Source organism: Bombus pascuorum, chromosome 7 (assembly GCF_905332965.1).
Source record: "Bombus pascuorum chromosome 7, iyBomPasc1.1, whole genome shotgun sequence".
Lineage (NCBI taxonomy): Eukaryota > Metazoa > Arthropoda > Insecta > Hymenoptera > Apidae > Bombus > Bombus pascuorum.
The window spans coordinates 10,518,246-10,545,823 of NC_083494.1; the positions used below are offsets into that span (position 1 = coordinate 10,518,246).

At 39.0% G+C, this 27,578-nt stretch overlaps 2 protein-coding genes and 1 long non-coding RNA gene across 6 annotated transcripts in view; 2 read left to right on the plus strand and 1 right to left on the minus strand.

Annotated features, from left to right (window-relative positions):
• Positions 1-27,578, plus strand: part of LOC132909357 (bifunctional heparan sulfate N-deacetylase/N-sulfotransferase) — a 258,711-nt gene that overhangs the window by 77,888 nt on the left and 153,245 nt on the right. The window contains exon 1 of one of the 4 annotated variants that reach the window (XM_060964144.1): positions 17,821-18,013. The exons of the other annotated variants lie outside the window; for them this stretch is intronic. The gene's annotated coding sequence lies outside the window, so the exon portion shown is untranslated. Of the gene's footprint in view, positions 1-17,820; positions 18,014-27,578 lie in introns of those variants that run through there. 4 annotated transcript variants of the gene reach the window in all.
• LOC132909392 (uncharacterized) lies at positions 1,488-16,827 on the minus strand. Its single transcript, XR_009658533.1, has 4 exons — positions 16,608-16,827; positions 15,633-15,881; positions 3,951-4,310; positions 1,488-2,394 (listed from the first exon to the last, which is right to left on the minus strand). It is a non-coding gene; the product is annotated as an uncharacterized LOC132909392 (long non-coding RNA).
• The window catches only part of LOC132909360 (endoribonuclease CG2145-like), a 290,224-nt gene continuing 281,811 nt past the window's right edge, over positions 19,166-27,578 (plus strand). Inside the window, exon 1 of the mRNA XM_060964149.1 lies at positions 19,166-19,169. The gene's annotated coding sequence lies outside the window, so the exon portion shown is untranslated. The remainder of the gene's footprint in view (positions 19,170-27,578) is intronic.

Sequence of the window (27,578 nt, forward strand, 5' to 3'; positions counted from 1 at the left end):
GAAGTTTGAAAATTTCTAACGTTGGATGATAAAAAAGAAAGAGTAGAAATATGTCGCGCGAAAAAAATTGCTGTAACTCGTAACGAAGCGAAAGAGGAATGTTTGCAGGAATTTCATCTTTTTGTTGTTTCGCGTTGAATGCATCGCGTACGTTGATTTATAAAATATAGATTATCCAGTGGCCGATCGCACGTGCGTCGACTCGATGAATCATCTCACAGGTGTCTGGATGGCTTTTCGTATCGATCCGGATGTGTCCGCAATGAATTTTAGTTTACCACGGTTCAGTGCAAATGCAAATTTACCATGCTATTAAGGCTCGATCTTTTAATTCGAATATCACTGAATCTACATTTTCATACGGAGGATATATTATTGCTTTATTTCTTCCGCGAAATATCGAAGCTTGTCACAAACACGCGTTTCCCAGAATTTCATTTTGAAGGTAGAAAATTATTTTCGAGCGAGTTGGTCGATTTACATACGAAGCAACAAGGTTGCAAAGCTTCTGTGCAGCGCATGCTTCAACAATTTAGTGGCGTTCGACTTGATTCTTAGGAAAATCACTATTTATATCTCGCTGACGTAGAGGTGCAAACAGAGGTTCGTAATTCGACGATTTAGAAGCGCATCGCGATTTAGAAGGCTGAATCAGCAGATCGCTTTCGTTTTGATAGCTTATATCCCGATATGAATGCTACAAAAGGCCTTAGTACTTTTAATTCATATCGAAGTTAAAAATAAAGGTACGTTAAAATTTATACGCTCTCGTACAAGTTACCAGATCTTCAAAATCACAGGTTATCATGAAACAGGTGTAAATTAAATTTTAAACAAAGTATACTTTATTTTATGATTTATGAAAATACGGATCTTCGTTCAACTATCATAGAATAATTGAGACATCGTGAAATGTTACAGAATCGCCAAAAATCTCTCGTCCATCATTTACGAAAATCTAAAATTGAAAATTCTATATTTTATCTAAAGACAAACAATCATAACATTGATTGTCACAGGACAACTGCAATATCTCTCAAAATATCAGAAAATCGGCCAAAATCTTATCTATCATACGTATTAGAATCCAAGATCTATAATCTTAGATAAGCTGTCCAAGAGACACTGGCGATTCCGGGGACGTTCGATGATCCAGGAATCGTTATTTGCAGAGGCAGTACCGGAAGGGCTAGCAGGGCGAAAAAAGAAGCCAGAGGCTTTCCCGGGCTGTCAACACAATTTGCGTCGTCGCAAGCAATTCCGCGAGTCGCCGGGAGGTTCGCTTTCCGGCAGATTGCATACGACGATCGTGATGAGTTTGCTTTCGCGTCGTAGACGACTAGGGCGACGGATATCACTGCCGGAGCCAACTGTTCCGCGGAGTAAACATACCCAAGGATAGCACGAAGGGATGGATCAAGCCACGAGCGTCGAAACCCGGGCCTTTTTGCACAATAATATTAGTGGTTGTTAATATCAGCGAATCTACAAGTTATTGTACATATGGTCGTTGTAGTTTATAGAATTCTGATGTGCAAATAATTGTACAATTTTACGAGTTACAAGTTAAATAATTCACATTATTGGTGCATTTTACGAACGATCGTAACAGAGTGATTGATCGATAGATATAACCTTAATATTTTTACTTGACTTTAAATTAATAATATAAGGAACAAACTTGCTGATTAGTCGATAATTAAGAAAATGATATCGATTCCCTTTGCGTAATAAATTCCATTGAACATTTTATTCCAACTAATTTATACTCAATATGATATTTTCAAAAGCTATTTACAATTTAGTATTTTCACATTTTCAACCAATAACGCATCTATATATTAATATATCTCTATTGAATTAAATTGCATAACATAATATATACAGAACGCTATGTTTCGCATAGTAAAAATAAAAGAATCTATTATTAGCATCATACGACAGCATTCGCTAATACTTCGAACCAATAAAATTCCTCTAATGATATTAGCTCAATCGTGCAAGGGAGCTGAAAAACGAATACACTGTTACATCTATGTTAATACATGGATATTCGTGTATTCGTAGCGACAGTTAACTTATCTAAACGTCTGAGCAGAGTGTCGTCGGTACTGGTCGGCGTTAACTTTATCGAAACTCGTTTCAGCGAATACTACGAGTTGCGTCGTGCCGTTAACCGGTTTCCCGACGCTGGAAATTGGACGAGAATTAGGCACTGTTCGCTCTCCGCTTAGATTACGAAGCCGAAGGAGACGCGTGCCTTCCGCTCGCCAGACACAACGTTTGCCTCGTGTTTTCGGACTCGTTGCCGTCGACTGCGTTCCACTTGGGAACGAGCCACTTTGTCAGGAAGTTGTTCGGAAGAGATGAAAACAGAGAATTCCGTGTTTCCAACTGGAACAGATTGGGAGCATGAAAGAGTTAGGCTCTGTAGGAAAGGTGTTTAGGGTTTTGTTTTACGAACGTGTTTTTCGAATTTGTTTAGTGGAACATGCGAAATAAAGTTGGAATTGTTTGGAGATCTGTTTGTTTTACACATCTTACGTATTTTACGTTAACCAGTTAGCTGTTGCGACCTCTTCGAATGGCGTGTACCTAAAATGTGCCGCATAAAATAAACGATGACGAGTGTAGTCGTCAAAAACAGCTAACTGGCTAAAGTACACTGGCTGGATTTTATTCCGAACAAATGAATAATAATAATAATAAAAACGTTTCTGATGAAACGACTCCACGTTTCCAGAGGTAGAATAATTTTTTAATAACGTCAGATGTGTTAATCGAAATTGAATTTTTAAATAACAAAATATTCTAAAACCAATCAAAAACTATCTTAAGCACACGTTTCATAACTCTATTAAATTTGATTGTAACGTTAGGTAACCAAAGTATAAAAAATTCTCGATGAAAAAACCATTCGTCGATCGATTCGATCGAAACCAACAATTTTTCTCTCACTTAATTTTCATTTTGTCATGTCGCTGAGGAAACATTTCAAGCGATCGTATCTCGGCAATCATATCCTTCACACAAAGCAGCGTACGCGAGGAAACCCGAGGATCTTTCCTGACGTGGATGTTAAAAGGGCGTCGAAAGGATTCTGTTACGAGAAATTAGCGATCGTTGAAGCAAGATCTTTCACCGGCAAGAATGCTTGGCAAGGAGCGGGGTAATGGAGTTTTCTTGTTCCTGGCCTTTTTCCTCTCGCGCGACTCGCGTTCCAACCGTTCTTCGTTCCCTTGCAACGAAGATGCTGTCTCGAAACAACGAGCGTTACTATCTCGGCCTTGTGCATACAGGCTAATGTGCCTAATTTACCCAGCCAATCTAGTCCCGTATCTCAAACTTAATAATCATTGTTTGTACGCGACGACCGTGAACCGGTGCGTCTGATGATCTCGTCTGCGAAAGAGGATCTCGATGAGGGCTAATATAGCGTCGACTTGCCACGTTGCTTGTAAAGAACGTCGAATATCAGGCCTTAGAGAAGTTCGTCTCGTAATATCAAGAGATAATCGCATCGTACTTGTTCAGATATAACAATTTGATGCTTGAAATATTTATTCAGTCATCGTTATATCATCTTCTGTAACAGAACATCCTCGCGATATGACTCAGATATTCTTGAAATTCTCTATTTATTTTCCGCAATAATGTCCTTTTTCTTCCATTTCATTCGATAATTTAAATTCGATTTAATCAATAATTTGACTCGCAAACGATCATCTTGTCAAAGCGATCTCAGTTAATACGAACGAGGCTGAAAAATTAGATATCCTATAATCATCATTTTAAAAGTATATTATGCATATCTGAATTGTCGTTAAAATAGCAAACATTCATGGGAACGGCTGTACATAAAGCAACGCAACATGAATTTTCCGAAACTGCGAAATTCTTCGAATTGCACGGACGTCGTGGAAAGTGGAATAATTTAGTAGAGTGCTCACCGAAACTAACAATTGTTCAACATCAGCCATGCCAGCAGACTTAATTTCTGATTCCCTGCACGATGCACTTGGTCACACGCGTAAGCGCGTCCATCGTTCGAATTCCTTTCGTCCGTCCCAGCGATTTTCCAGTAACAAGCTGCAGCCACTCGACGCCAGCACCTACGTACAACAGTATCCTGGCATTGCTTTTTGCAATTTGCGAAATGGAGTGTCGGAGGCCAATTAACCGTGAGCCAGGATCGTTCCGCTGGATTCGTTGAATTTTTCAAGAGACACAGGGATGGTCAATGTCGTGCGTTGAAAGGCAAAGAAAGCCGCGCGCGGCGTATCCACGCGGAAGAAAGTTGGCAGCAAAGTCTGTGAAAGCAGAAGGGCTGAAATTAACGGGCCATTACGAAATGGCTCGCGGGAGGAAAGAGAGACTACGCTCTCTTTCGTCGTCGCTAAACTCGCGAGCAGCGCTCAATTACGTTGATGAATTACGTGTACCTACTCCAATCCGCGCGAGGACAGACAATGAATTCATCTTCGTCATAATTCTGCGGAGGCTGAACCCGCTGACGTATATTAGTCACTTAATCCGCGGATATTCCACCGCGAAGACGCATCACTGTTCGAAATTTTCGGGAAAATCCTGTCGGGTAAGGAGCAACGACGATCCGCTTCGAATCGTCGCCTAATTTCCGCGAAAATGTTGCATCGTGTGTGCCGCTAATTATCGTCGAACGAGGTAAGAATGATCGAATGTGACGCTGACAATTTCAGGAACCTGACCTCGTAGTTGATACGACTATATAAATATAAATAACACAGAGACAGATTTTAGGTACAAGGTACAGATGTTAGAGAATTATTGTTTATCAAATTTTGGTATCTGTTTCAGGATTTACAGGGTGCGCCGTTAGAATCCGGACAAAAGAAGTTTTGTGCAGAAAGTTGTTTATTTAAGTCAATACACAAAAACACATGAAAATGTTGTTATATCTCATTTAAAGGGTCCTTGCTGAGAACTTTTATTCTATGTAACCACCCTCTGCCTCTATGACCTGCTCTATTCTTGCTCTAAAGCGCGAGCACGCTGACTTCAACTGGTCGCGTTTAATTGTCGCGAATTCTGACTCGATAGCAGCTCGTAGGGAGTTGACGTTGGGGTGCCTGCATTTATTAGTTTGTCTCTCGATAACGCCCCACACGTAATAGTCCAATGGGTTTAGGTCGGGACTGTTAGGAGGCCAGAAATCTTTCGACCAAAACATGTCCACATTGTCAGAGAGCCAATTTTGAACAAGATGACTTGTGTGAGCAGGTGCGCCATCTTGTTGAAATAAATACGGCCTTCCAGAAGCCGTAATTTCCATCCACGGCTTTATTACTGTCTTCAGGACCTCCAAATAAACCTCCTTTGTGATTCTTTCGCCTTTTTGGAAGAAGTGCGGAGGCATGACGTCGCCCTCACTTGAGACAACGCTCAAAACGTGAACACTTGCTGGAAATTTGGTTTTGCCCACAACAAAATTAAATTACCGTCGATCTTGGGTAGCTAAAGAATTTTATAATTTCGACCGGCGTTCTCCCGGCGCGAAGACTTTCTATAATCGCCGCTCTTCTATCGTATTCCGGGTTTTGCTTAACGAGTTCTGTCATTTTGAGGTTATAGAAGACTTATTGACATATTTAACTAACTTCAGAGTCAATCAGCACAAACATCTGAATTCTAATATGGTGGGAACTACAAATTGAATTCTGTCCGAATTCTAACGGCGCACCCTGTATATTATACACGTAATGTGTTTATAACAAATTTTTGATTAATTATTCATCATATATATTCAGATATAGATAAGCATCGGAAAGCTCAATTATGTACTCTACTATATATACGTATCAACAGGTTAGATATTTAGTAATGAAATAAACATAAATTAGGGTCAAAATCTGTGAATTCCATCGAGTGAGTAATAATGTAATAATGCCATGCCAGAAATCCCATAATGTGACATATTTCCAATATTTTAAAAATTAACTCCATATCTCGTCAAGTTACAATTTATGCTACCACATTTCAAGCATGACAAGAAGAACAAGAAGAACTCCAGATTTTGTGAGTGATAATTGGCGTGGATGACAAATACGTGATCGAAAACCACGCGGATGTTCCTGCTATAACGGGAGAAGAAGAAATCTCTACGTATACGTGAGATCTGGTTGCACATAGCAAATATATATGTATATGTGTGCGATTAGTTCAAATCTAACGTGAATCGTTGGAAAGTTAAGAGAAAAGTCATAAATTATTATCGAGCCACGAATTGTTGAAGGATCGTTGAAGTATCGAGAATTAGCTTTATCGAGGAAGTTCAAAAGAACCAAGTTACAGAATGAAATTATTACACCTGAGAAGTAAAAACGTGTCTGCAACGGAGTAGTTTCGCGGAACGATTCATCTCGATCGACGAACAGGTTACCGCAAGCGACTGCTACCGGTTGAACAAGCGCAATCGAACCGACTTCGCTTCGTCAACCGAAGTCGAACGTAATTGTCGATGTTCTTCACACCGTGCCGATACTTCCGAGCGCGACTTTCGACCTGCAGCCTAATTGAAGTCGGCAACGCCGAGTCCTTTTATTATGGCGAACAAAAGGCGCGAGCGGCGAGCAGTCACAAAGCGCGGAACTCATTACGAGCGGAGCCGGGGCGAGCAAGTCAGCCGCTAGCTACGCGGTGGCGGCGCGAAACCTTGATGAGAAATTCCGGAATGGAAACGATCGACTCCGCGGAAAAGTCGTTCGTTCCAAGGCGTGGGATCGGGGGGAGAAACCAGTAGAAAGGGTGGCAACGAAGGGAAATAAAAGAGAATCGCGCAAAGGAAAACACCGAGAAGATTTAAAGGATGGGAAGGTTTTAAAGTCCGCTACGACGCAAACGATACTATGAACTAGAAGAACGTTGACGACAATGGGAACATTGATTGTTGGGTTCGATACGGAGAAAATAGGATGTACTATACTTAACATGTTACACCTAAATTTATTCTATTATGAAATGGATTATATAGTGCTGAAATGAATATTTTTATTTTAATTAGGATAATTGGATGCAGCAGATTTTAAATTGCCGCACGACGTAAAAGTACGACGAGGTGCAAAGCTTATAAAAGAGTGTCATAGTTATGTTACAAATATTATTCTTTAGAAAATCTTGAATCTTGAATTTTATAATTTCTTACATCATTTCACTGTAAACTTGACCAATAAACCTAAGGAACTAAATAATTTATTCTTCTGAAATGTACAACACTAATCACGAAAGTAGGTGAAGCAAGGCTACTAAGCACGCGCTTGTACTTACGTTACGCGCGAAAATTTCAAAGGGTGATGTTCCGCGGTTTCCGGCTGCGCGGCAACGCTACAAAGTTTCATAATGGAGGAACTAGAAGAGCCGTGAGTTTCTGTGCTCGTGATTCGCAGCAGCTCTCCGCTCGTCGATTGCTTTAAAATTGGAAACTCGTAAATTCGATGCGAGCGTTTTACACATCCCTTCTGCAACGGTCTCGTTCGTGCGGTTTTTCGCGCATTTCGAGTTGCACGTTCCGCTCGTCGATACGGTAACTTTTAACCCGAATTTGTAGTTTGTCCGAGAACTCGCGGGGATTTTTCAATGACGGTGATTCTCCAGAGAACTGAGCGTGCGTTAGAATGGGACATTGTGCTTTCATTACCCTGTATGAAGGTATTATTTTATGAATTTTTGAAGGGAATACAATTGAGGCAGACGTACGATTTATCTAATTTTAAGAAGTCAGTCTTCTCAAAATATTGTACTATGGGTTATGGTGTATTTGAAAGACGTTGGCAACTTACTCCTGCAACAATTTTTACGTCAAAATACAGGAATATATGACAAATGTTTAATTTCATTGGAATCGATAGTCCATTGTTATCTACAACTGCTTATTTTTCATTTTTATAGAATATTTCATATGCTCGAACCAATCGATTGATCGATGCGTAAAACACCTATAACACACGTTAGGAATAACACCAACATGTTGGACACAGTATTTTACGAATACATGCACATACACGGTACTATGTATGTAGAGGTTTATGTGTAGAGGATGGTTGGTCGGTGAGGTTTAATGGACGAGATTGTTCGTTGCTGAAACCGTCGAATATATTTAAAATGATAAATTAGTATACAGATAATGTTCGCAAAGACGCTCGTACTAACCGATTCGCTAAGACAGTGTATAAGTCGTAAAATAGGATCGCTAATGACTCGTTAATTAGATCGCTGATAATCCATTGATAACTGATCGACAACTGACTGTAACTCCTTTTCTTGCGATCGCGTCCGCTTATTTATACTATTATTATTATTATTATTTATACTATAACTCAAATTCGTCTTTGTTCGACGGTTTCATGTAGCGGCGACATTGTTTTGCTCGGAGTTTATTTATTCTTATATTACGTGTAACTTAACGATCTTGATACTCCGAGGCAAAACAACAACATTATTTGAACTGTTCTCCAACTCATGTGCAGCTACATATATATAACTCATATGCTTGGAACACATAAAAATTTATTGTACCATGTAACAAATGTATAAACAAATCTTTTAACATATAATTAAAAAGATTTTACGTGTATAGTTATCACATTAAACCGCAACCTCCTTAAAGAAGAGCGGATAATGAAATTCCTCCAGTAAAACAAACCCATCCCTATCATCACCGACAAGTTCCTCGAAAAATCCCAGAGATCCTTTATCCTTCAAACGAACTCGTATTGTTTACGAACGTCTCGACTATTCGCGCCGCGAAAGAGGGTAACTACCCCTCAAAAGCTATCCTCCGGCCGCGGTGGCCTTCGCATTATTTACGCCTGGCTCGTGGGTCGAGAGGGACCGCCGGATATACTACTTTCGGAACTTGAACGAACTTCTGACGGAAACCACGATGGCCGCGGCAAACCGGAAATTTATGGATTTTGTTCTGCCTTTCGGGCTTCTTCCAGTCAGGCTAGGCATTTTGATTTATACCGTAACCGTGACGATATCGGAGGACGAGATGCTTGTCGAGAGGCCAGTTTCATCAATTTCACGATGGAACCGTATCCCGAGCCGCTCGCTTGTTTGCCCAATCGATTAACTCCGCGAAATAAAAGGCAGAAAAATGGTATGAAATTATAAAGTAAACTTTGGATATTAATGCAAATTTATATTTTCACGAACGTAATTAAAGAAACGAAAGCTACTTACAAATTTGTTTCATCTACTGAATATAATAAAGAGCACCGTGTTCTGTATATATTTTTGCGTATCACGCGCATTTTTGTATCTTTTGTATTTCCCATAAATGCATAAGAATCCGCATCGATCAAGTGCTTCCGCGTTAAAATTTCAAAAATTTCAAAGAGCAAACCTTGGCCTGTGAGTAGCTCGTTCGTCTCAAAAACATTCTGTGCTTCTCTCATTCCTATCTGATGCTGCAGCATCGAAAATCTATCGCGAAGGAAAGAAGCTTACGACGAACGTGGTACGGTAATGCATGAGAAATTCGTTTTATAATAGAAGTCGTTAGCACGGCATATCGACGTGTATCCGCTTCAAGGGAACGTAGACTCCTCCGTCTTCCCGTTTCGGAGAAACGTTGCAGAGGAACGTTATTCGAGAACACGAGGCTGAGTCAATTTTGTATCGGAAACAACCGAGACACGGGATCGCTGGTGCCGTGCGAAGAGACCGGACGAGAAATTGTTCGAGTTTATGATACATGGATATGACTCTTCGGGGTTGTAATACAATCACGTCGGATATCCTTGCTCTTCGTTTTCATCGACGTTAATGATGGGAACAATTTAGGGACGACAGAGAACGAATTCCGCGGAATAAAGGTGGATATTCTTCGATCTTGGAATATTACAGCGAGTATTACATTTTCCAGTATTTTTCTTTTAGTTATTTTGTAAAAACAATGAAAGACTGTTATTTATATTCCCCGATCAGTTTTTAGTACGAGGTAACTGAAAGTATTTAAGTATTTTGTGATGGATTTAAACTTGTTTTGTATGATTGTTACGTCCACAAAGTTATGCTGTTCAAGTATCTAGATTCTATGGCGCACAGAATCTTCATATCACAATTAAAAAATTCTTCAATTTGTTCATAAACATGGAGTACCACCGAGATGACTGAGATTGATTTTTCTTATTTATATTTGTCTATAAATTATTTCTCATTGAAAGTTATTATTCACTTGACTAAAAAATCTGCTATGATCGTCTTCGATATACGAACCATCCTGGAATAATAAGTACTAGTATGATTCTGTATAGATACACTGTTATAGGCTTTAATAAATGTACGATAATCACTATAATGACAGCATAAATATATATATATACATATAATTTTTTTTACTAATATTATTTTTATTCGAACATTTCCGCGTCCATAAAAACCACTGCAATCTACGCACCGAGAATACTTAGACATTAAGCGCTTTACAAGGGACGGTTTAATCGCAATTTCATCAGGGGATCGGCTTTATCCAGCAGGAAATTTCCCTGTTTACATCGATACCAAGTAAACTCGGTTCAGTTCGTTGGCTCGTACCAACGAGAACTCCTCTTTCTCTTCAGGCGTCTCAACTAAATATCTCGTTAACGAAGGTAACCCTGCACGCCGTAATCGATAAATGTCTAAACGATTGAAACCGACGATTCACGGAGCTTACAGGCTATCCTTCCCAGTCTTAAAGGACTCGTCCACCAGTTTCTTACGCCATTTCCAACGTAACGAACCTCGATCCTTTTCCGTCTATATATTTCGATTTACCTTCTCACTGTGATACTCGCGAATTTTGTCGTACGCAGACTTAATTAAAGCGACTGCTAACTAGCATAATGTATATCCAGCTTCCAATAACCAAGCAATATTTTCCTTCCTAGTCTTAAACTGAAATTACCGACTGTTAAAGTATACAGTTTATATCGAAAAAATTAAAATGCTAAGCATATGGCAGAGTTTATAATACAATAAGAAATATAAGCTCTTTTATCTATTGATATATTTTACGAAAAATCATTCAGATATCTAAAAATGTATCGCGGTGAATCTATGGAATTTCTATGGAAAATTACGAAATAGTAATTTTGATCATTCCGTAGTGCTAGGATTAAAGGAGCCCATTTCCAACGTAACGAACCTCAACTCAATCCTCTTCCATCTACACATTTCGATTTATCTTGTCACTGTGATACTCGCGAGTTCCATGGTATCTGTGCTTAATTAAAGCGACTGCTAACTAACATAATCTATAACCAGCTCCCAATAACCAAACGATATCTATCCTTCCTAATCTTAACCTATTACTACCGTCAACTACAGTATACAATTTGTATCACAGAAATTATAGCGCAAGGAATAGGATTAGTCTATACCACAATAAAGAAACATATTTCATTCGCGTATTTTACGAAAAATCGTTCAAATCTCTAGAAACTCTCCATTGAAGATCTATAAAATTTCTGTGAAAAAATTACGAATTGATAATTTTGACCACTCTAGTAATTCTGGTGTTAGAGGACCCAGAAAATTTGTATGGAAAAATTAGAAATTGATAATTGTGACCACTTTAGTAATTCTGGTGTTAGAGGACCCCACCCAGTTCACCAGTATCATAACATTTCTAACGTAACGAACCTCAATTCTATCTACATGTTTCAATTCACCTTGTCACCGTGATACTCGCAAGTTTCGTCGCGCGTGCAACTTAATTAAATCGACTGCTAACTAACATAATGTATATCTAGCTTCCAATAACCAAACAGTGTCTAGAAGTTCGCTCGGGGGTAATTAGTTAATGTACCATTGGTCGACGAATTCGCTGACGATCGTGTCTGCACCGCGTGCAGAAACATGTTGGATAGACAAGGTTAATTTCCAGCGGAGGCATTCGAGTTCGTTAATAAATCAGACAGCATCGGCCCACCGTAGACGTACAAACATCCCCGCGATGCTGCTTAATCGATACCCGGCTTAATGACTGCGATGCGTTTCGGCTGATGGCCCGGATTCGACGCGAGACGTCGCCTAATCTAAGCGGAGCCGTTTAAACGGCGCGGTGAACGCTGATCGACGGCCGCTTAAGGAGTCGTGATTTCTGATAGATTTGCTAAATTGCAAGCAATTCGGGCGTAGATGCTCGCCAAGCTTGCGAGTCTCTCGATGCCGCATGCAGCGCAACTTGCAAACTATCGAACCAAGTTTTGCTGTCACACATCGTCTCGTATCGGTTGATCGATAAGTAATTGCGGATTAAGGATCAAGTTAATTTTAGAGAAACTTTTGGTTTCGAGTGTTACGAACGAAGGATACTGATTGTAATAACTTTTGGACGATACCATAAATTGTATATTCAATTGAGAAACTTTGGGTTTGAAAAATGTACAACAAATAAGATCGTTTTATAATTTTCAAATACAAACTACATAAATGTCACGAATGGAATGAAATGAATTACTGATTACGAACATTTGGACGACATTCTATATATATGTATATAGATAGATATGAACTGCAAATTTCTTGATTAAACTCCGGAACACAGAGAAGCAAAGACCATTGAAATCTGAAAATACGTAATGAAATTTAAGCAACGCGGACGATTAACGGAAGAATTTATAGTGGTTGATGTTGCCGAATAAAAAAAAGAGAGATTTGCTAGATTGCGTTTTACGCCGATACTACTAGCAGAGATTTTAACGGTGCTTTATATCAAAATGTATGTACAATGTACACAGCACCATTCGATACAAGAATTGCATCCGATACCGGTCGAATATCTGTAATCTCTGGTGAATATACTGCATGGTTTTCGTTCTTTCCGAGTTATGTAACCGAGCTGCGTTATCAGTTCCTCTAAACATATTATTCATTAGAACATCGATGAAAATGTTGATTCGCCATAACACCATTCGTAGCAGAATGCAATAGAAAGCTTAATAAAGAGGGCTACGGAAGTAAACCGATATTAGAAGCATAATTCACCGTGTAATGTTGACCCCATGTGGTTAAACGTTAACGTACTCCCAGCAGTATACTTTTGCTAACGGCACCGTTGGTATAGTTCTAAATATTAGTTTCCAACTCGTTTTGCCGAGTACAATGTATCGGTAGGGGGAAAAGGAAGAAAATGAAAATCAAACGGTGTTCTTGCATTTACCGTGCGTGCACGATGCGTTCGGGTGTAACAAGGGGAAATGTCTTTGATAACGTGGAAAGAGGGAAATATCTCTAATTAAGCATGATTGACGGGCAATTTATTTTGTTTGTAGAATTCGAGGCTGCGCCGTCAATCACGCCGCGTGTAACAGTCGCCTTTATTTTACTGTGAAACACCACGCCACCGATCAATATTACGAAGGGCATGTTCATTGTTAGACGGTCTGTGGGTCTTGTATCGCGTCAAAGGGCGCATTTAATTAGCACCTATCGCGCCCTTCGATGCGTCAGATCTCACCATCGTCGTTTGATCACACAATCGCGATACTCACACTGACTGGAATACGTTCAACGACGATGTATGTAATTGTTTCAACTACAAACGGTAGTGGTTAAGCGTTGACAAAAATCGTCGCGATGAAAGTGATCAGAATTTACGAAAGATAAAATGGTTAAGTGATGCATGTCCGCTATAGGAATTCATTTTTGTCTGTGTATTTATTTATCGACTTTTGCGCCTTTCCTGCATTTCTAATCTTACTTCGTCAATATAAAGATCAGAAGAGCAAATCGAAAGTAAATAACATGAATGTATCGCGTGATCGACGAATGAAAGATAAGAAATTGTAGAATTTGTGCAGATGTGGAAACGAAAGATACGAGTAGGAAGAGAATGCAGCGGAAAGTATATGCAGAGTAGAACGTATGCATGCAAACAAAATCAATATTAACATTGAAATTATCGAAGTATCGACAAAATAATCAATTCCTAATTTTTAGTAGGAATCTCAGGATATTGGAAGAATACAGTCTTTCGAATTTGAACGATTCTTTACAAAATACATAGACTTTCAATTTGATTCCTTAGGTACAAGTTATACATTATAGTCATTAATACCTTCGGACTGTTAACATGTCATCGATTGCGCAAATGATACACAACTTTATTATTAATTTTACAAATTATCAATCTCTCGTACAACTCATAATTATCAATTAACACGTCTTCCATAATGGAAGCCTGTTTGTTCAAAAGTGAGATTTCTACATGGACGATGTGCTAATAAAGAATGTACGCTATAACGACGAATAAAAATTGCTACAAATTAGAAACTTCAACAAAGGACACCAAAACAGAAAGCGAGTCTCGTCAAAAGAATCTTGGGTCTTCCAGTTGCTCGATCGACGGTTCGAAGCGACTCAGGACGTGGGACGTCGACACCTATAAAAGAAATGACAAATAAGACGAGCTAGTCGCCTAGTGACAAAGGCGTCGCGAGGCAGTGTGTACTCGAGCTATGTGGACAGCGCGCGATCAGACCGGTTTGACGTTCTCGGGGAATACGTGGTTGAATTTCATTCTGCTACGTGACGTTTTCAGTTTCCGCCTATTGTAAGACGCGGTGGGTATCGCGTTCAAGAGGAAGAACGAACGGAAGTACGGTAACCGTTCGGATTCGAACTATTATCGGCTCGGAAATTCATGATCGTTCCATAACAGAAAATCCAACAATCGTTGGGGAACATTCCACGTGACGACAGAAACCTCATCGACAATTTCTCTCAACTTCTTTGCTTTCCTTTTCTTTTCTTTTTTTCTTTTCTTTTGCTAAAATAAGAGAATTTGACGCTGAAAAGCTGTTTGCCATAATTTGGAATTCTTATCTCAATAATGTTTCTATTTGCGCAATATGGTAAAGCGGCGGCCAGAGAGGCGCGCCCAGAAAGTTTTCATTTCCTCCGTCGCCAAGGAGAAATACGATTGTATCTTTGAGTAGCGAGTAAAAAAGAATTTCATTTCCTCTCGTAAACCCCCCGGACAAGGAGCTCTATGATATATGCCTGTGCGCGGCGGAAACAAGTTTCTTTGAGCGAACTTGCGGTTGAATCTGGGCCAGTCGGTATCGCGTTCGGCACAGATTTCAGAAAAACGTATGTAGCAAAGGGGAGAAAGACGGATGCGTCCTTTAGAATGCTTCTTGTAGGTACAGCTCGCTACTTAACGGAGGCAAATGGAAACTCGGCATAGGTACTTCGAAATCTCTTCTTTTCTCTTTCGATTCTTATCGTTTGCTAATCTTCGTTGGAAGATTGAACAAATTAATCAAATATTTCTCATTATTAAGAAAATATGAGTGTAACAAATAATGCTATACTACAAATAAAAGCTTCTCAAGACCTGACTAGTATATTTAAATGAGGGCAATTTGAGCTAGATTATTCAATCTTAGACTATTTTAGATTTTAAACTTGCAAGGTAATTTTATACAATTGTTATCACGTGAAACGCAAGATACAAATCAAAATGAAATATTCTAGAATTAAATAACCGCGTTACCTACAACCTACGATACGAGAATTTCAATTGCGGACTAAATACCATTTAAACCAACCACTTGCAATATTCCGCAATCGAACATTCATTTATTCAAGGAAACACAATTTACCCTTTATTTAAAGCCCCTTTCCAAAGAATCGAGGCATCGTTCGAGCCCATTTCAATTTTAATATCATCCCTCTGGCAGTACCGCGATCGCGAAACCGATACCGCGGTGGCATTCAACGAAAATAATTCGACGAGTCCATTCCGTAGCGCGGTAACTCACATCCAGCTAGTGGCGTAGAAGGGTGAAGAAAGGAGGTGAGGATGGCTCGAGTTCGCCGAGTCTCTCGGCTGCGCGCCGACGTTTCTCCGTCTGTAAAACGTAAACGACGAAGGTTACGAGGGTGGAGGCGACGTGGAACGCGTCTGGCCGCGAAAGAAACGCAAGAAGAACGAGAGAGAGGTCGAGGTTTCGGCGAACATCTGCCAAGCAGGCTGATTTCCAACCGGTGATAAGACCTCGAAATGCAGAGGAGCCGGCACAGAACCGCGCCGGAATTCATTAGTTAACCCCGCTCCAGAAGCGCCATTTTCCATGGACTCGTTTCGCGGTGCGAAGCTCGCGAGGCTACTGTGCACCGCGCCGGGAATTGTATCGTTGAAGAATTCAGCGATGGGACCGGAGGATGAAGGGTTGCTCCGGTTTCGAATGGAAAAGGGAAAAATGTTTTCTAAGGACGACCCGAGGGGATGGAGTGGTTCGGGACGTGCAAGAGTACGGTCTCAGAGGAAGCTGTGGATACGTGGAGACTTCCAGTGTATCTTCTTCGAAAGTGTAATCAATTGTCTGGGACTGGATGCATAGCAATTTGTCACATGAAAGATGCATGTGAATCGGCACGTTAGTTTATTCTCAAGTAAATATCGCTTATCTTAACAAAAATAAGAAATGAATGGAAAGGCTGTTGCTCATATAGAACCAGTTACGCCTTTCGCAAATGGAGTTCACTCGAACCCCGATAAAGAAATAAATACGATAACATTGATACCTTTGCTGTTACACTATATGTATGATACTTTATATAACGTACGACTTTACCGCGCGTAGACGGTAACAGAACAGGATATTCAACTCCTTGTCACGCGTGTCGGTGATCTGTCGCTGATCGAATTCTTGAACGCTTTCAAAGTAACTCAACCGAAGGTGCTTAGCGGTTGTATATCTGGCAGCGATTTCTTAACGAGATGCTGCTTCGTTCATCCTTCACGTACGAGATGTTCGGTATTCGCGAGGCACCCAATCGGTTCGCCGTGAGTGCAAGCGCGTAGTACATCAATATGAGAATCGCGAGAAGATGCGTTTGGGCGCGACCGCGTGCCGCGACTGATGCACTGCGCATGCGCTGCATTCTCGTTCCATCCATCTCTCTCTTATACGTGGCGTGTGCGTGCTTCTCTTCCTCGCGTTGACTCTCTTTCACTGCTTGGGCAGACGTTTGGTGGGGATAGGTAGCTCGGTTGAAGTTCGCGAGGCGACGCAAGGGGCGCGCCACACGACTAAGTAGTGGGGCGGGAAGGGTCGTAGGGACGAGAGGAGAAATGCGAGGTACTCGTAGAGAGGGAAGGGACGAGAGTCCGGCGGTCGAGTGAAGCAGTAGGAGGGGGACCCCGCTTGTCGGGCGATGCCACTCAACTGAATCCCCGCTCTGTCCTCGCGGCAGTCTGACGCCGGTCGCGCAGTCAGCATGGCTGGATTTTCTCGTAGTTTTTCGCCGGTTCTACCGTGCTAGAGACGAGCGCAGTCGGTCGTGTTCTCGCGTCGCGGTTGTGCATGCTGTCTGAGTGTCGTCGTCAGAACCATTCGAAATTAATCGCGAGGCCAAGTGTCTGTATACGCGTGCATTTCCGAGCGAGCGAAAGAGACGCCAGATACTCGAACCTAACCTCCAAAGACAAAGATGAGCCGAGACGTAACTCTGTTCGTTTCGTGGCCGCGGTGACACAGAATCTCGTCTTTTTTCGTATCGTTTATACTCTAAGCTTGTAGTAATATCGAGACGAACGTGCTTAGTTGTGTCGTTGATCGTGCGCGTATTACATACCGTGATTCTCGTCGTGATCGCGCCTAAAGTGCGTCGCGTGACAGCCGTGTGTGTTCGTGCGTCTTGCAACGGAACGAGGACGGGACGCGTGGAAAGAACAAAAGGGAGCGGAAAACTACTATGCGTCCTGGCGTGAACATTTGGGTGACGTTTTTCCGTGTGAACATGTGAAAGAAACAGATAAAGAGAGAAGAGGAAACGTTAGTGAATCTGTGAAGAAAAGAAAGATCGGTGGGACGGCTTATAGGAAAAAGGACTTGACCATCCTGCAACGAATCTTGTCCCAACAACGAGGGAAACATTTCTTAGAAAGCTGTTTCGTTGAAGGTTACGTGTTCGTGTGTTTGGTTTGAAGTATCAACTCAGCCGCTGGCTTCTTGGAATCGACTGTTTCTCTTCACTGGTATGTCGAAATGATCTATTGTTTATCTTCTGTCCCTGTTAACTAACGAGAGCAAAAAAATCAAAATAACAGTATCAATAGGAAATTTCCGTGTTGTCGCATGACGGAATGAAACTCGTGTAGAGATGTCTCTACATGAAGCGTCTGGCCGTCGGCGTAATTCTCGCCTGGCAAAAAGAGACGAGAGCCATGTGTGTACGTCGGCTCGGCCAGAGTGTAAACAAGCGCGGTCCTTTTAAATGCCTACATATCGCGCTCTGTTGTTATCTGTCTGACGCAATTTCGTCCCGCTTTCCTCGCTGAAATTTATTCCTGGAATTATGAATGCGTATAGTATCGAGCAGTTGGTAGCTAGTCTCCGCGATCGTTTGAATATTCCCGGGCTTAACTCTTCGCGGTTGCCATTCGACGTTTTGTTTCAAGTGGTTCATACACAATAAGCTATTTGCGACGCTTGGTTATATAATACGTGTGTGCGTTTCAGTATCTTCGTTAGCTATATATTAGATTAATATATTCGCTACTGTTATCGCACATGGTATATCGACTGAGTTGTTTAAGCAATGCTACGTGCAAACAGAATAGTTGCATTTTGATTTTTGCGCGTTTCGATAAAATGATTTGGAAAAGTATTTTCTATCCATTCGCTGTATGTGTTAGAACGAATACCATCGCTTAAGATTAAGACATTTTGATGGAAAAATTTTAACAATTGATGATGTTGATTTGTAGCATAAACGACTATCTTCTACTTGTTAAAAGTGAAAATAGTCGAATTACATAAAATATCGAGCTGGTCAGAATTAATATTGATTAACTTTATAAGTTGGAAAGTAAAGAAAAATATGTCGAATCTTACAATTTTGAAATAATTTCCTTTGAATTTTTTTGCAATAAAAAGCTTATGGAGTTTCAGAAATTTGCAGAAGAGTTAATTAGTCGGATTTCTGAGAGGTTCAGATATTCCTGTAGAAAATATGTGACATCTTACGATATTTTATGTACAGTACGAAATATTTTAATTGGATTTTTAAATCAAAATTTTTATTCCAAATACGATGATATTATATTCAAAAAATATATTTTCATATCATATGATTCTCGTTCTGGAGGTACATTTTGACATACATATGTTACATTTAACCGTAGTATAACAAAATGTGCTAGCGAAAAATCTAGTTAAGACGCATTTACTTTAAATACGGAAAAATGTTAATCCATTTTCAGAATATCTGAATTAGTGAACGTAGTACATTCAGATTCGATTAATTAAATGGTACGTATAGTTCTGAGCTGTTATTTTCCGTTTCTATTACGTAAAATCACAGTTATTTTCAATTATAGTAAATATTTTTAACAGAAAACTTTCTTTATAGAAGAGCGCTCTAACTGATAACAATAATTTTAATCCTCTCAAAAATGTCTTTCTATGAAATCTATCTAATCGTAAATTATTTGTCTATCGTAAAAGTGAATGACGACTTAGAGAAGATCAGCAAACATTGCACTAATACCATTCACCAAATGTATATCAATGTTATATTTAATATTTGAAGCTTTTAAACTGAATATAATTTTTTCGCAAATGAAAAATAACTCCATATATGGAGTTTGTTCCATTCTAATTAGAATAGAGAAACCTTGAAGACCATAATGCGACACTTGTACATTACATGATCATATTACGTGCTTGGTATATACAATCGGTTACTTGGAGATGATGTCACGTGATGGCGGAACTAGCATGAAAAGTAATTGCATCTCGATGCATTAGTCTCTTTAAAATTACGTACAGATAATGTGTATACATATTCGACTATTGGCAGAAAAATACGTCAGTGAAGAAAATGATAATGCCACGCATGTGTCGTGTGGTCACGTGATTATCGTTGCCTTCTTGTAGATAGAACCTATCGGTCGAATTACGAAGTTACACGTAGTTCTCGTGCTCGTAGAATTCCTACATGTTGTTGAAAGGTATGAAATGTAAGAGACTCTTATAAACGAATAAGTAACATTTTTTGTTCATATCCAGATTGAAATTTCGTTTAACTATTTCTATTATATGTTTGGTATATGTCATGCTGTATATAGTGTATATGGCGTTCAATTATTATGTGGAAAATTGAAACAAACGTTTCGGGAGAAATGGAATCATGATAGCTGTAACGAAATTTAAAATTGAAGTGTTTCATATTCAAATAATGAAATTTGTTATTCGTAGTAAAAAGCATTTCGCGATAACTTTTGCAGAGCTTATGAAATTGAAGATTTATTGAAGTACAGATATGATTATACAGCAGTGATCATTATTAAAAAACCTAGCGATATAAAGAGTAGATAATATTATATATGTGTTCGTTCAACCCATTAGTTTATCTGTGAATAATTATCATTCTCTTCCACGTTGGACCATATCTTTCCAGTGCATTAAAATACCTACATAAATTCCATTGCAACAATAAAAAAAAGTTTCAGAAAGAATCACTTATCAAAGTAATCGATAACTTCCTGGTCATCTTTTTCCAATTCGTGATGAAACTTTTAAACCTTACGTTTCTTGTTAATAAAATTCGAGATTCCAACTTTTACCCTAATTTCTATGTGCGAATTTCGTGTTTGATGGCTCCTTAAATACTTCCTGAATTCGAGCGGGCACAACTCGCGTTTCCTAGTCATTAAAGAAACTTGCACACATTAAATCCTGAAACTACCGGTTCGTTTTACCGCCCACTTGTTATACGCCTAGGCAATGAAAGACTAAAAACGTTTTCAAACATTCCAAGCATTCCGAGGAAAGAAAGCCGTGTGACATGGAAATTTAAAGTTTTATGGAAAATCGAATTCACCTGTTTCTTTTATCGCTCAGGGAATACGAAAACCTATTTCCACGTATCGTGGTAACCGTCCTCTTCCCTTTCTTGGAACTAAGAATACCTTTCCAGAGACAAGAAAAATGTCCTGGATAACCTGTCCTTTAACTCCTGTATAAGATGCGATTTTTACTTTTAAACCAAAACAGTATAATCTCGTTATCTCTTTGCTCGTTATCTCTACATAAAGAACTAAATTACGTATTATAACGGTGCATCGGACGAGCTGTAGTTATTAAATCTCCGACCGATCTCTCGTGTTCGAACATCGTAGACCCATTAAAGGACGAGCTCCTTAAAAAACAAAGAGGAAAAAAAAAAAAGGAAAAATATACCGGAGCGATGTTCCACGTAACACGGTTCAATTGAACGTAATAACGCGATATTCGAGCCATTATCCGTTGGAAACACGGATATTAATTTCGTTATTAGACCCTCTGCTTGGCCTCTCTTTCTCTCGTTCTCTAGATTGTTGCTACGTTTTTAAAGCCAGATGTTTTCTTCTCTTTCTTCTTCTCTTCTTTTGTTTTTGTTGCTGACCGAGATGTCCGTTCATTAAACGGGAAACGGTTTTACGGTGGCTGTTTCGTATTTTGCATAGAAAAATAGGATGAAGAGGGGCCTTTGAACGTCAAGATTAAAGAGTTTTGTTGCATTCGTTGCTGAGACCCGTAATAGGTTCCATTTACGAGTGTCGCGAGACGCTGCGTTGCAACGCGAAAATGACAATCTGAATGCGAAATTAGGCGCGCGACGCTTTAATGCGGGACACACGCTAAGTCTTTGGCTATGAAAGATGCATCAGAAGAAGCCAACGCAGAAAACTCCAGAGAGAGACAGAGGCAAACAGAGAGAGAGAGAGAGAGAGAGAGAGAGAGAATATGTAGACGTAGAATATGTGCGCGAGTGGCGATCTTCTATTTCTTTTATGGAAGGAAAAATCGTGGAAAAATCGACGAGATGTTCGTGGAAGCTTCTTTGGCCTTTTGTTAGCTCGAGTGTGTCTGAGGAGCGTGTCGAAGTTTACGCTCAGGTTGCCAGTCGATTTTTGTTACGCTAGTCGTAGCCGGTCGCTGTGTGCTGCATCGCCGAGACACACGACAATGCAGAAGTGTGTTTTCAGGTGTCGTTTGTTTAAGTTACACGGCTCTTAGCTGTTGATCTAACTGCGAGAAGCGAAGGTCTCTAGCGCCGACTGAAATTCCCGATAGTTTCACTGAGAACGGAGTCGTAAAAGCTTCAAGGACTCTAGTTTTCGAGCACTGTTCTCTTTTACTGGCGTTTCTTATCTGGGTAATGTGAGACTTCATGGTTCAGACAGGCAAGATGCTATTCTTTTGATTTGAAACCATGTTTTTTCTTGTACTGTCTCTTGTACTAACAATTTAATTGATAATCGTTCCTTCTTCGTAAGCAGAGTTCATATGTACACTCAATAAACATGTAGCATTATAATAGGTTTTTTATTATATTGACACAGTGTTAGATGCATCATCAAACGTTCATATCATGAAACAAATCACGTATGAAAAATGTGAGAAGTCAGGTTTTTCAGTTTTCCTGAAACAACTCCCAAATTTGAGATTTTAAATGATTTGTCCTGTCAATACACTCGCACATTATCAAAATTGTAATTTTATTTCATTTTAAGATTAAAAACAATTCGCCGCCACCCTTTCGAACGTTCTAAAAATATTGATTAATCACACGATCAATTATACCATTAAATTTCTATAAACCTTCGTAACTCTAACACTCATTTTCAAAAAGTGTTATTTCCCATTTCAACTTCATTGTATTGCGATAGTCTCTCTTAGTCATCGAATAAAATACAAGAATCAGAAAATCAACGATAACGAACTTACCATATTCTTCTTCGTATTCTACTCTAAGGATTATGTTTAACCAATCTCTTTTCAAATTGGAATAAATTACAGTCCATACTATTGTATCCCTCTGGTCTCTGTTAAACGAAACACCCATCTAGGAAACGTTAAAGAATTAGATGATAAGATTCAAAGGACACACAAGAATATCCTAAACGATCAAGTTGAACAAAGTGAAGCGTGACGGTGTGAAAGTCGATCGACGACTTCCTTATACGAGAACTTGGTGGTTCTCGGTGGTTAGGTCGGCTTTAAACAGCGTTCGCCTTTAATGCAACGCCGTACGAACCCTCCTCGTCGGGATCTACACTGCGGGGATGTAGTAAAAATTCCGCATTTGCGGGATAGTCCGCGAAGGGTAGGACAGTAAGGAAGGCGGATATAGTTGAAGGGAGAGAATACTAATAGTGAGGCGTGGAAGGGAACTCTAAGACACCGTTTGTAGTCTGGGAAGGATGTCTAGGCATGGTATTAAATCTATTTCCCTTCTGTATCCCAAGTAACGATACGGAGTCCCATCAAAGATTCAGTAGCTTTCGAATCAGCCCCAAAAAAGAGGATAGGTTCGAAACAAAATACGATGTAACATAGCCACCCTTGCGGTTAGGAACTTTGTACAGATTTATTTCCGTGCATACAAAGTAGTTTATTAATAACAATGTGTATTAATCCGATGTAAAATATTTCAAACTCCGGGAGAAATTGGGTATTTTCTTTCAATTTAAGAATGGTCGTTACTAAGAGCTAATCGTTGTCTTGATACAGTATTATAGTTTCAATTTTTCATCTCATAATTCGTTCTTTCATAATTTCGTTTCATAATTTACGCATAAATAATCGTTTCATAATTTTCCGTCACTATTTTTTCTTGTACTGAAATTTTATAGAAATTTAAGGCGCGGAAAATTTTAATTCAAACATAATAATGTTGTTAATCATCTCATCGATACTTTAAGCTGTTTATAAATCTAGCAACGTGGAAATATTTCATTATTATAAAAAACCAACGAGTTTTTCCAATGACAAGTTTAACACGTCCATCCAGGGGATCTTCCAATATTTTTTCTCGCATCGTCTTCGCATCTTATTTATTTACCGTTTCACGTTTTAATGAACCAACGAGAGCTGGTCGTTTGCTTCATAGGATTTTCCTGGTAGCTACGGAAATTCGCGCTCGAATTGATACCGTTCGACTTGTTTTTGCACCGCGTTATCCAGTGCAGGTAACAAAAACAAGAGAACAGAGATGCGCCTATAAAACGAACTACGTGTGCGAAGTTTACCGTGGCAGAACGTCGTCCAGCTACGGAGATTCAATTTGACGAAACTGAAATTCTAGCCAACAGTAAAGACTGTTACAGTTGTCGGCAAGAAAAGAAAATATATCGAGGTTGGAGACACCAAGGGTACACTGAATCATGAAATACTCACCGTACAGAATCTTTATGTTCGTATACTGTGTGCTATATAAAACATTTTAAAATTTTACCAGCACTGTAATGAGGCAGTACAAGATATTTACGAAAAAAAATTAATGTCTTGACATATCTTAAAAATATAATATGTGTTAAGGGTGAATATTGAATATTTAAGGTTTAAGAATATCTGTACGACATATATACTTCCACTAAGTGTCCTGTAATTTCTATGTACATTTACAAATTTATTTTCAATGTTACCAATGCAATAACGATAGTCGAGCCTCGTTATAGCGCTAATGAAATTTCACGTTTCTGTAACGCACGCAGTAGGCTCATAAAAGATCATATATAATTGAATAGTCTCATGATCCTAGGAGTCCTGTTTTGCGGCCAAGTTTCAGGACAAAATACAACACACACAAGAATACACAAAAATCACGCACCAATGCGACTTAAACCCAAAAAAACAAAAAAATAAACGCAAAAACCGAAAACCCACGACACATATTAGACCATGGCTACGTCGTACCGACGCGTATCGGTACTTTTGCCTAATCCACCCTACAACCGAAATTCATTGTTTATTGTGAATAACATACACATGTAATACTCATCTTCTTGGACAATAAACGTTATAAAAAAAAAAAAAAAAAAAAAAAAAAAATGTCTCATGATCCTGTGTAGTTGTTCGTAGAAAGTTAGTCAGCATCAATTGTAGAATTTAAATGGAAGGCAATAATAAAGAGTCATGGGCTCGAATCGCTATTTACTCGAAGAATTAAAATTCTGGTGAAAACAATTTCGAAATGGAAACCGTTTACGTTGGGGAAGCTCTGAACGTCTTCGAAATGCAAATATACGATGGCTGTTCTAGAACGATGAACACAAACTTATCTCCTTAATAGAAATCGAACGAAGAGTTTCAAAGAAACTACTTTATCGTGAAATGATTTCCCTACTGGATTGTAAATAGAAAAATTCATCGTTGCAGTCGATTAGATGATTGATTCTGTTTATATGTGGTTTGTTCTGAATCCATCGTAACGTAAATTCACTTTTCGCTATATTGAACTGTTCTTTTATAATGTTCCTACGAGTCGTTTAACTCTTCCATGCTCTTCGATGATCGTGGAATTTCTATATTCCTAAATGTATGATGTTTTAGGAAAGACCGTAGCAGGAAATTGAAAGTACAGAATTAATCTTAGGATAGTTAAGAATCTAAATGATTATAGTCCTTTCGTTTGTAAATGAACAAAATCTGTTCAAAATGACAACGTGAGTTCGCGCTCACGATTCATACGCAGATGCGCTAATTACAATAAATAGTAACTAGAAGATAATTCTAGATATAATCGATGGATTTAATCGATAGGTTTAAGATATTCTTTTAGCCCATGTAAGAAAGTGCACTAAAGGTTTTTCGACTCAGAACGGTGTGATAGATTTATCCAAGGAATAAAATAATAACTATTGTGATCCTACCACTAAATACAGAAATAACGAGAAAATTTTTATTGAAACCATAATCCGTGGAATAAGTTTCACTGGATATAATAACACAAGGCATACATTATATAGAAAATAGTATATATAATATATGTATAATTAATATTTGATCTAAACAAGTACATCGTTCACCGAAATAGAAGCGAATTAACCACATAGCTCTGAATGTCTTTCTTTTATCGACGATAAACGATCGTTGACTTCCCTCGAATCCATCAAACGCGATCTATTAAAGCTATTACTTCGAATCATCCTACGCACCCAAACAGTCAGACTCCCCGACTCGAGAAAGCGAAAAGCAAGAAGCGTTTATTTCGCCTGGCCTAGTGACCAGTAAGCGAGCCTAGACGGCGGCGTTCTTAATGCGATATTCGTGCCAGCGTCACCGTGAATTACGTTCGACCCCGATAACCTCGTCCCGGTCGCATTCGTTCTCAATGAAAGACGACAGGCAAACGCTCGCGAGTTCCTCCAACTCTCTCGATAGTGGATCTTGGGGAGTTACGATTGATCGATCGCGAGTATCTCACTCTTTCGATCTTAACTCTGTACGAACAAGTGTCGTTGAATAAATGACATCATACCTTTATTTCAGCGAACTTATCGAAGATTTTGCCGATAAAAAGTAAACTATGAAGTTAAATGGTACGTAAAGGAAAATAAAATATACAATAGAATTAAAAATAGTAAGCGGTGCTAAAATATAAAATGTGTGGTTAGATCATAAGTGATAAATAATTTTATTATCCTTATTATTATTCTACGTATATTTTATTTCTCAATGATTTGTAGCTTCTATCGTTATGCTATAAATTTTACTGATTGTGAATATTTATCTTTGTGGGAAGATACTTGCCTGACGAACTATAAGTACTTGTCATATTCTTGCTTCTTGCCCTGTATTCACTGCGTTTCGTCTTCGCTCTTAATGCTGTCTCGTTGTTAGTCTTGCTTCAATTGTGCTTAATTACATGCATGTCTCCTCCAGAGCTCGCATTTTATACGACTGAGTTTATTTTATTGTCATTCATGGATAAGAAATACATGGATCAGAAGAAAAATAATTTTCAAAAGTTGCTCTTACCAAATATCATAATTTGAACATGAATACAGAGATTAAACAATATCGTTACGTATTATTATCTTCGAATGATGTGAGTAAAATTATATTTTTCCTGCCATTACATTATGTAATTTCGTTCAAATAAAAAATACGTTATTAGCATCAGATATTCTGGAAAAATTTGCACGAAACGCCGTATTTCCCCTACATTATTTCATTTTGTACAGAAAATATATTATTAAGCCGATAGGGTATGAATAAAATTTCCATAAAATATATTTTCACAACTTCGATATGCAATATTCTCTCAAATAGGAAATGTGTTATTGTAAGGTATTATCCGAATAACACGCATCAAATTTGCACGCAACACAACATTTTCCTTTCAACATCTATCTAATACTCAATATCTTTGGTACAGATTTCTTTCACATATTTCTCGTCTAAAATACTCGATTGCTAGATAAACACAGTTAAAGATGCTCTCGTATGTAAAAGGGTTAATAAATACGTTCCAGGATCGCTGTTAGTCAGTGTTTCTCAGTTCGCCGTCGAGACAACTTAGCGAATTTCATTATCGATGCAATCGAAAGGTTCGCCCCTTTGCGGCAAATTATCTTCCATTCACCATAGGGGATTGAATTCGATGGCACGCGTGTCATCGACTCAGACGTGTTTCGAGTTCCCCTTCGAGTTCCAGAAACGATGTTCTTTGTCATGATGCGTGCACCCTGCGTCTTTGTCAGCGAATCTCGTTTTCGGAGCTTTGCTCCGTGTTTAGAACCCATTTTCGAAGTTCTAGTTAGCTTATGG